General features: G+C 40.0%; 1 protein-coding gene across 1 annotated transcript in view; it reads right to left on the minus strand.

Moving 5' to 3' along the window:
- The window catches only part of GALNT7 (polypeptide N-acetylgalactosaminyltransferase 7), a 94281-nt gene extending 85477 nt beyond the window's left edge, over positions 1–8804 (minus strand). Inside the window, exon 1 of the mRNA XM_050338754.1 lies at positions 8695–8804. The gene's annotated coding sequence lies outside the window, so the exon portion shown is untranslated. The remainder of the gene's footprint in view (positions 1–8694) is intronic.
- Between the last annotated feature and the right edge of the window lie 1785 nt (positions 8805–10589).

Genomic DNA, 10589 nt, shown 5'->3' on the forward strand with positions numbered 1-10589 from the left:
CTATGTGAGTTGATTACTAAACCAGGAAATGTTATTCATAAATGCTCAGTACCAACACACTAAGAAAAAAAAAATAATCCACATTGAAAGACTTCTTGTTTTTAACATCACTTGAGAAATAGTCAAATCAGTATCAATCATGAATTTTGCCTGTGTTAAGATTTACCTGTCCTTCAAATATGCAGCTGATAGCTGCATTAACATGCTTGACATCTGCGTTTGAGAAGTCATCTCATATTTTAGCTCATATCAGAAGTAGAAAAGCAGGTTTTCTCAGATGCAGGATGAGTCCACCTGCAGAAAAAGTACATATAGGTGTATTGCATTCCATAGCCAATGGTGTGAAAGTGACAAATCCCACTGGTCTTGCAAGTGACAAATCCCACCTAATGTCTTAGGATGAACTCAGATAGGTAAAAAAATAATGTTGTTTTGAAAGGCGAAAAATGCACACAAGCTGGTGATGTGATATAAAAACATTCTCAGTTAGTGTAAGCCCTCACAATTCACATTACTCTTCCACCAAGGTCCCCTACCACTATACTGGACTTCACCATAGGAGAGGAACTCTCACCTTTTTGTTGTGGCCTACATTTCTGGCTGTATCTGAGTCCTATAAGCATATGTGGCAGATAGGCTCTGCCTAAATTTTGGTCATGCAGCTCAATTCTGAGCTGAAGGATGAACTAGATTTATACAAGTGATTTTAACAGTGATGGGCTTCCTGATGCTATGCATTAAGTAAAATAGCAAAATAAGCATAATGGTGTGGGACCAAGTACCATTACTGAGAGATTATGGCATATTTGTCCTTTGCTTTAGAGATCTTACCCCTTCTTGTGCTTCATCACTCAGTTCAAACACTGTGCAAACTGTGGTTTGGTGGTGGTAGCAAGATGAATACACCAAAGTGATCTCTAATCTTGCCATTTTCCGTCATGTTCAATGCTCACTAGGTTACTAAATTTTCACCACCTTTTTTATGATCAGACTCTCAAACTCATCAGTTTCGAGTAGCTGAGCAAAAGTTACAGTTGATGGAGTGACCTATAATCTTCGTGGCAGCATCCTGATGAAAGAGAGAGAAAGAGAGAGAAGAGAGAAAAAGGTGGGCTATTTGTGTGGGTTCTGCAGGCTCTAAACTTGGAATGTTACTGCCCTGTATCAGCAGAAAAACACAAAGTTATTATTAAGAAGTGAATCAGTCACATTAATTTAAAAATTCCCTACATTCAAGATTATGGATTTTAGATTCTATAAGGCATAATTTTCCTTATAAAACCTTATATAAAATTCCTTATTAAAAAAAAAGTTAATTTAACTGGTAGTTATTGCTTTGCAGACAGAGATGCGCTATTAACTTAGAAAAGAGGGAGAAATAACTTGCACTGTCTGAAAGAGTAAGAGCATGTAGTACACGAAAACACATGCAATTATCTTAAAAAGAGCTTTTAAATTTTTATGAGTGCCTGCACAACCTGCACTGTTGTTGAAAAATTAAAATAGTTCATTTTATGCCTTGAATGCTAGAAATCGCTTCATCTGATAAGATGAACGATCCTCTCTGATCATTCAAAGCTTTCAGCTAATTCTTCCTTTCCTTCTACTGCCCTTTTGTTAGTCTGTCATTCTTTTTGCTCCCTCAAAAACAAAACCAAACAAACAAAAAAAGGAAATACTGTTTTATACATTATAAATTCTCATCATGCTCTAATACTAGGATTTCCCGTTTCCTGCTCAGTTATCTGGGTAGAGTTAAATGACTCAATTCAATTCTCCACAATAACCGTCGTTAGGAAGACAAGTGTTGCATCCTGCACCGTGGTGCATGGAAAGGGCCAGCAACAGCATCAGCATCTACACTCACAACACAGACTAAGAGAAAGCTAGACCTCTTTTAAGCTTCTGGTGTTGCAGCGTTCTCCCTGCTACTTGCAGGTGTAGGAGAAGCTTCTCACAGAGATCAAACAAACCTCCAGCACTTCAGGGTAATACCAGTCTGTTGCTAATGAAAACCTGTGACGTGGTGTAAAAAGCAAACAATAACCAGAATCACTCAGCAAATAACTGTCCTGGTTCAAGAGCTTCTGATGGTTAAAGTCCTTAACAAATACCTGTAACCCTGCCTAAGCTTATGCCTTTGAGGTTCCTCAGCTCTGCAAAACAGCACGTCTTCATTACAACAGTCCTTGTATTAAGTGATCCAACTCCTGTGCTTTAAAGAAGTAGCAGAAATCAAGCTGACAAATCTTCACATAGTTTGTCTGAACACACCCAACTTTCCACCAAGTATAAGCTCAGGGGTTCTGGGGATGAGCATCCTGATGAGCTTTGAATCAAGGTAAAAAAAGATAGTGCTTTCTTACCACTGCCCTGTCCAACTTCTAACATAAAGTTGCATGGTTAAAGAACATCATTATGTAAGTTGATCTATCCAGAAACCCTTAGCAGATGCATCTGGTTTTCTTCATTCTCCTGTGATGTTGTATTTCAAATTCAATACATTACTTTATGTATCCTGCTGACAGTGTTTATTTTTAAGAGCACGAAACTCTCAGTGCTCCTCTATTGTTCCTGAATGCTGACGGCGCTCTGATCGTGGCACTGGCTCTCTGTAGCTAGAAAAATGAAATAGGAGCCATTTTAGAAATGGTTCTGCTTAACATCAAGAAAGAAATTCCCCTGCCTTCTGGTTTCAAAATTTCAGTATGCAAAATGCAAAAAGATCCTAGGAGCTCTGCAGGCTTGGCAAGGAGTACAAAGTTTGGGTACTGTCGTGCTGACCTGGTTTCTTTATCTTTCTCTGTTGTCTTTTTGCTTAGTACATTGTCTATTGTGTATCCTTGTCCTGTGTTTACTAATTGCCTTCAGGCTGTTAGAGCACCTAAAGCATAGTGAATGTATTTGCAGTCTCTTAATCCTGGAAGAAGTTGAGACCTCAAGCACACACACACAGCTTATCTGGGAATTTCAATATGTTTCAATAGATACAAAAACCCCTCAGGAATTTCAAAAGGTGTATCTGCACTAATTAGAATCTGTATCATTTGCATGCCAGAGCTTTACTCATCACCTCAAACATCCCTTACCTACTCCCATTTTAACATTCATATCATCCTGCTTCTTTGAGAACATATTTGAAAATTCAAATTTCAAATCCATATCTAAAGCAGTAATGAATCCTGTGATAATTCACAGCTTTTATTACTGTTAAGTTGCTTAATTCTCTAAGACCACTGATGCTGAAATACCTGCAGCTGTTCATTATCAATGACTCAGTATTTAATCTCTGAAAATGCCAGTACCTTTTGTGCATCAAATACTGAATATTGCTTTTCTGAGTAGCATTTTAATAAGCTTCATCACTACTTTTAACCAATCATTCTTAAGGTCCACAGGCTAGATGCTGAGTATGTATAAATCACACAGCTCCAAACAGATCAAAGAAAATATGTTCCTTTGTCCCAGGATTTGGCTTCTTTCTTCTAGTTTTACCAGGCTTTTCTTTAACTAATCTTGCAAATGCCTTAACCACATCCACTTCCTACCGTACTCCTCTCAATCCTTTTCAATTACCTCCTTCTTAGCATATAACAACCCCCCCATAATATTTCCTTATAAATCCTTTTAAATCTTAATTTTTCTTCTTCCTCTTTTTTTTCTTTTTTTTTTTCTTTTTTATTTTAAGTAAATTGGCTAATTGTTAGGAGCATTTGTAACTCTTTGAAATTGTACTTCTGAATGCATTGTGGTATGTTGACTCCAAGGGCTAAAGTTTCTAAGCAGCTTTCAGAATAATGAGATTTGTGGGCATGACTCCCTTGCACTGCTATAAAGGTTTACTCTTTGGAGTTAAAAGATTTTTTTAAAAAAACAGTTTCTTTGTGCTGCTGGCTTGTAAACACTGTGTTCGAAGTATGCATCCTTTACAGCACAGTTACCTTTTTGTCTTTCAAGTTACGTATTGTGCCTTGGGAGCTCGTGAACATCTACCCTTAACACACAACTTTATAACCCAAGGGTGGGTCATTACTTTAGCAGCAGCTGATATGTGCTGCAGCTTTTGTCCAAGTTGCCTCCGCTTTGCACTTAGCATTTATGTGCACGAAATATTTGCACTGCACATTTTGTTAACGAGCAACTCATTCTCTCTTTCTTTGCCCAACAACATTTCCACTGATAAGTGGAATAACTTGTAGATATTTTAGGTAAAGTGTAAATAAGTGGCAGCAACTTGTAGATACCTTATGTAAAGTTTCAGTCCAACTGAAAACGGCAGACTCATGTGCCGCATTTTTCAAGTTAGTAATGCCTAAAATTAGTTACATCTAAAATTCCAGGGTTTTGCAGACTGGTTTGGTTGCTACAATTGTTCCCACACTTCATATTATTATTTCACATAAAGTTTCATGACAAGTAAGTAAGCCTACCTCACATGTAACTATTGCCTGCAGTATGTTTCACATTGTGATTTGGGCTGGGTTTGCTGAGTTTAACCTTGCGTGCCTTTGTTTGCTCTTGCACTGATGCTGTGGCACAGGTATGCCAGCATGCCAAACAAGGTGAGTTGGCTTCACTGATTACGCCAGTTGGTGCTGGAGTATTTGCATTGTCTGAGGTCAGCCAAGCACTCGTCCATCCACACCTGCCCCTGTGTGTGCTCTGGGTGCTGCAGGACAGTCGTCAGCCTGAAATCCAACTTCCTGATGCTCCTGATGCAATCCAGGATGTAGCCATGTATTATTGCTTTTTATTTCTTTCACCTACCTTACCTAGCACAATGAAACCACATCTCATCCTGCTGTTTTCTTCAGAGTTAGTGAAAGCATGTGCTGAAGCCCTTTTCCTCCCAAAAATGCATATTATTCTACTGCTTCCTCCATATACCACATTTTGAGTTCCAAGGTTTTGCCTCAGCAGCAGCTTTTGGTTAACTAGCTGATTCTGTTCATAATGAGGTATGGGAAACATATTTACAAATAATTGGAGAATAAGAATGCTATGCAAGCCTCCAGGAACAGAGGGAAGGAAGAAAGGTATCTAGCACTTCTACACATAGCCTCCTTTGCCTTCCACTTTCCTCAGGGATTATGAGATAGTCACTTTACGATGACCCTGTTATCATGAAGTTACACATATGCCTAAATCATTTCATAACCCAGGTACTGGTGCTTGTGCTGTGTCTGTCATGCTGCCCAAAGCTGTAGAAGTGTATTGACTTTTCCATAATTAAGACAGCAATATCCACTGATTGGATTTAACTGTTCACTGAAGGAAAAAAGAAATAAAAAAAAAACCCTTTTGCTGCAGACTTCTTAAAGACCCTGGAACATGTTAGGGATACAAGAATAACATGCATAGACATGAAAAGTTGAACGACAGGTAGAAAAGTAAAGCATAAAAAAAAAAAAGTAAAGACTGTTGAGTATTTCCATACACTAATGTGTTTAGAAGGCTTCATGCTTATCTATTCCTTGTAACAACTGTGCTTTTATACTTATTTTTTAAATCCTTCACTTCTCAGTAATACAACTGTAACACCAAATATGTTGTAGGTATCTTAAAGTGTTTTCATTTTGAAGGAAAAAAATTTCCTGCATTCAGAATCACCTACTTGCTTAGCATGCACTGGGAGTAGAGGAGGTTGCAGTACTAAGGATGTGTCTGAATCCTCAATTACATATGCCCATCCAGCACCTTTTAGTGTATTTTCTTTAAATACTGAGGGTTTGGGGAGGGGGTGGGTGGTGGCATCTTTTTGCTTCATTTTGCTGCCCAGTGATGTGACTTTGCATAGCTGTTTTAGGGCAGGCAAAAGAAAGGAGACCAGAGTCAGGCTTTTGTTCCTTGGCCGGCACAGCGTTTCAGGTCAGCGAGCCAGGCTGCATTTGCTGCTCCTCATTCAGCTTCTTCCCTGTATTAACCCCAGCAGCCTCAATACACCCTTCTAGGGGGAGGAAAAATGCTTTTCTTCCCAACCTATTTGTTGCCAGATAGAGTTTATACAGGTTTAAGGAAGCGTTGCACAAATGCTTAAAGCATGCAAGAGTAAACTCCTGCAATCATATACAGCCTTAAACATGAAAGGATGCTTCAAGAATTGCAATTCTTTTAAAAAGCTTTACAATCAGAGGATGATCCAGCCTGGATCTGGTAAATGGACCCAACAGTTCCCACAACTTCAGCATGTCATAAGTGGTGGGACTAAGCGGCCTCTGATATTCCCAGATCTGGTACTGTAAGAAGCATCCCTAGAAGCAGCATGTTGTGTTTTACCTCTGGTCTGCCAAATGCTGGAGTGGGACACTACAGAAAAGAACCCAAAGAAAAGGTATTTTCTCTTTTTTGACACCAGCTTTTGCAATCCTAGGGCTTTTTCTGTAAGGTCTCAGTCCTTGCAGCTTATGAATAAATTCTAGCTGTGACAACTAAAGAAAAACACAATCTTCCCATCCTTGTTCCCCAAGCCCTGTCACCCTTCGTTTGCCCACAAAACATGATGAGAGGTCAAATAGCCCTAAAGTCAATATAAGCACATTAAAAATACACTTTATGACGCAAACTGGAAATTTGGTATGCTTGCCATTGGCAAACTATTTTGCCTTTCCAGCTTCAGACTTGTGCTTCTTCCTCTTTCTTTGAGGATAAAGCTTCTCAGGGTTTCTAAAGGCCTCCGGTGACCTTTACTGGACTCAGCTGGCTTTTTCAGCAGGCAGCACTTCTGTTGCCATGGTAGTGGGAGCCAGGGTCCCAGCTCCAGTCAGAAGGGCTGGGGACTTCCTTCTGATGCATCATTACCACAAGTAATACAGCAATTAAGTAGGGATATATAGATGTTGCCTGGGTTATCTGATATGGCATATCTTGCTGCAGATGCCATTTATGGAGCAAATTACATTTTTTGTGAATTTGATAATGCAAAAAGTTCATTTTCGGAGCTCTTCTACACTTAATCAACTTCACCTTGGCCTGAGAGCATGAGCTTCAGAACAGTGAGCAGTAGCATACGCTGTAAGGTGAGACACAGCAGCTCCTCCAATAAATATTCTCCTTTTGAACTTTATTTCATTAAGAACTATCAGACTTCTTGCCCCCAGCACATAAGCAGCTGCTGTTCACAATCAGATTCACAAGCCGTCAAGCACTGTGGAGCCCAAGACCCTTTGCTGGAATTTGGCTTTGCAGATGGGAACATCTCCATGCAAGTAAGTTCATATTTGGTCCTTGCACACAGCTGTCACCATTACAATCAATAAAGCTTAAAGAGAGGCCTGCAATACAATTTTGTGACCAGATGCACTCTAATGACAGCTGTATAAAATTCTCTTGTGCCAGTTCCCTCAGCTCACAGGACATGGAGCAAGAGACGGCAAGAGTCTGCCCAAGTGCTATGCACTAACTGGGCTCTTCCTAGCCCTTCTTGCTCCCTTCTGATTCCTACCCTTCTCCCTAATTTTTGAAAAAATAGGTGCTGTGTGCGGTTTTGTTTGTTTGTTTTTTTTGAAAGCCAGAGACAAGAGAGTGACTAAGATCCATTCTCATGGAAAATGTTCTTGTTTGGTGAATGTTGGTGAATAGTGTAAGACCATTAAACTAATAAAGGCAAAGAGGTTAGGTTTCCTATGTTGCTTAAAAGGAGAACACTTCTGAACTTGTGTTGACCCTTCCCAGAGAAGCAAATAAAGACTATGATCTATTAAAAAAAAAATTTCCAAAAAACCCCCACAAGAAGTTAAATATGCCTTACATGCCACATGCTATAAAAACTCAGATCTAAATCACTACTGCTTTTCACAGAATATAAATTCAAAGATGCCAGACAAAATCTAATCCTTTAATTTACAGAAAACTACTTAGCACACAAACAAAAACCTTAGTTAGAAAAAAAGATATAATCTTTAAATGTATACACACACTGCTGTTAAATGGTCTGTAAATTGCTGCTCTTCTGGGCAGAGTAAATATTTTGTGATAGACTGTTGTCTCTTCATCTGAAATGCAAACTGTTTTCTTTATTAATCATAAAAGACAATGCTTTTTTAAAAACGAGCTGCTCCATTTGTATATGCCAACCACTGTGCTCAGACACCAAGCAAAGAATATTGTGGCAGGCAAACAATAGATTAATATTTAGTTCCCCTTGCTTCAAATGTGTTTTAAGAAGGGAAATATTTTACTTTAGGTTTACTTTGATGGAAGCTCTCAGGGGAACTGAAAATGTTACAGACCTTATTCATAGCTAGACTTTCCTTAATTTCATCACACATGCATTGACAAGACTTTTCAGAGAATCACCACAGCTTCAGCCTTTTAGGTGTAATCTCACTGAAGATTATCTAATAATAAGTCAGGTGAAGGTCTAATGCAAGAGAAAGATTTTTTGCATGGAATGAAAGTTCAGCAACATTCTCTGCACCAAAAGTAGCTAGCATAAAGGACACAAAATTTATGGTTTTTGCTTTTCATTTACAGGAAATCAGAATGTGACAGCTCCGGAAACAGTCACACTTCTAGTATCTTACATTTCTTAACAGAAAAGCTATGGCTCCCCACCTTCTCCTCCCCTAAGCTGCTATTTCAGAAACAGTTAAAGAGACAGTTCTTGCTCTCAGCTCTACAACTGCAAATGACTTCACGAGTACCCTTATGATACTGACACTTGACATGCCAACATCAAGAAGTTTAATCACTGACCTGATTTTGGATTGATGTGGCCTTCTTTCAGTTGTGTGTCCCAGTCTTTGGAGAGTCAGAGTCGTATCTTCTTAGAGGACTGCAAATGCAGGTTTCTTGGCATGAAAATGGTGAAGCCCCAGCTAGTCACTAAGCAGGAGGTACAAACAGGAACCCCTGAGTGAGACAGCTAAAAAAACCCCAAAACAACCAAACCCTGAGCATGATTCTACAAAAGACTTTTAAGTAATATTTGGTATGGTCTGTTGCTCTGTGGGATCATGAGGAGCTGGCAGTTCCCCCTCTGACTGCAGTCTCCTCTCCTGGTGGTGCCAGCATGGACTCTGTTGGGCCACCTGAAGCATGGAGGGTGGCCCACAGAAGCACTTCAGGGGGATGTCTAATGATGACTGGTTTCCTGCTCTCAATTTGGCTTCTGGGAAGCACCGAGAAGATAAGAATAACCAAGTAATCCAGATACAGGGGGCATTTTCTCCTCTAGTTCAGGCAGTAGCTACGGAGCCAACCTCTGTTAAAGGGCTGCAAGTAATTACCTTGAAGGTGCTACTACTGGGGTTAGTCCCCCAGCTGCCTGCACTTTCTCAGCGCTTCGCACTTCTCTGGGAAGTTGAGAGACACTGTTGGGAGACACTGTCGTTCTACTTGTCAGTTTTGCTTCCCTCCTGCCAAAATAAAGTTTACCCTGGCATTTCTTCGATGTAGAAGTTCATTAGTTCAAAATCAGGAGACATGTTTAACTGAGCCAGTAGTGAATGTTACTTGAGAATCACTTAGTCTGGTAGAAGAAAACACAGTATTAAAAACACCCCTGTTTTTCCCCCTTATCTTGGAAGCCAAAAAAAAATAAGCTAGTTGCAGTAATCATCCATATACAAACACCCCACCAGACACCATCTTCTGAATTCACTTACCAAGGCCTCCAGTTGTAGAAGTCACTACAATTCCCCTTCAATACCAAAGAGGAGATACTGCTGCTGACCAGGAGTGCACAGACCCATCTCCTTCTCACCCAGTTGGGGCAGCTTGTTGTCCAGAGCTCGTAGCATTACCCATTGTGCAGAAAGGCAACACATATCCAGATGGTGCACAGAAGTACCAGTCAGAAGCAGGGATGTAAGCACCACCATTAGGTAGCTAATGTACAGAAATACTTCACAAACTGATGGCTTTCCGTGATGGAAATTCAAGGGCAGCTGCCCTATTCAAGCACTTACAAATGGCTGCTGCTATGGTAGAGCTGTATCTGTAGGCTGAGATCTTGCAGCTGCTGCTGACCTCCTCTGTCAGAGAAAACTCCTGCCTCTGCAAGGAGCTGCCCACCCGGGAGGATCACAAACTGCCCTCACCATTCCCCATCCACAGGCATCTCACAGGAGGATTAGCAGGAATATATGTGGCAGCATCTCAGCCTTGAAGTAAAAGAAAAGCCAAAGCAGAAACCTGTCCAGTCTTGTCCCTCTTCCCATGCCAAGAAGCTGTGTTTGGAGTTAATAAACACGCTCCAGTAACTGCCATGTAACTCTTGTCCATCACTGATTCTTGCAAACAGGGACAGCACAATCATTTCAGAGCAAGATGCAGTTCCTTCTCCTTTCTTTTCCTCCTGGTTAAAGTCTTATACTTTCCTGATGCACTCTTACATGCAAGAGGTCTTTAAAGATTTTTCCTTGAAGGTTTGCACCTGATGTTATCAAAGATAATTAGATAATTGACAAACAATTCACACAAGGCTCTCTGGTTTCTTTATACATGGTGTTTTCCTCGGGCTGTGAAGTTTAAATGATACAAAGGGGAAAATTCTCTGTTGTTTTACAGCTTTTAAATTTAGGCTGCATTAAAACTAATGCTTAATTGATTTTGATGTACCTAAAGCACTTTACTGTTCTTTTAACAAT

This window comes from Myiozetetes cayanensis, unplaced genomic scaffold (genome assembly GCF_022539395.1).
Source record: "Myiozetetes cayanensis isolate MyiCay16 unplaced genomic scaffold, myiCay2020 scf7, whole genome shotgun sequence".
Classification (NCBI taxonomy): Eukaryota; Metazoa; Chordata; class Aves; order Passeriformes; family Tyrannidae; genus Myiozetetes; species Myiozetetes cayanensis.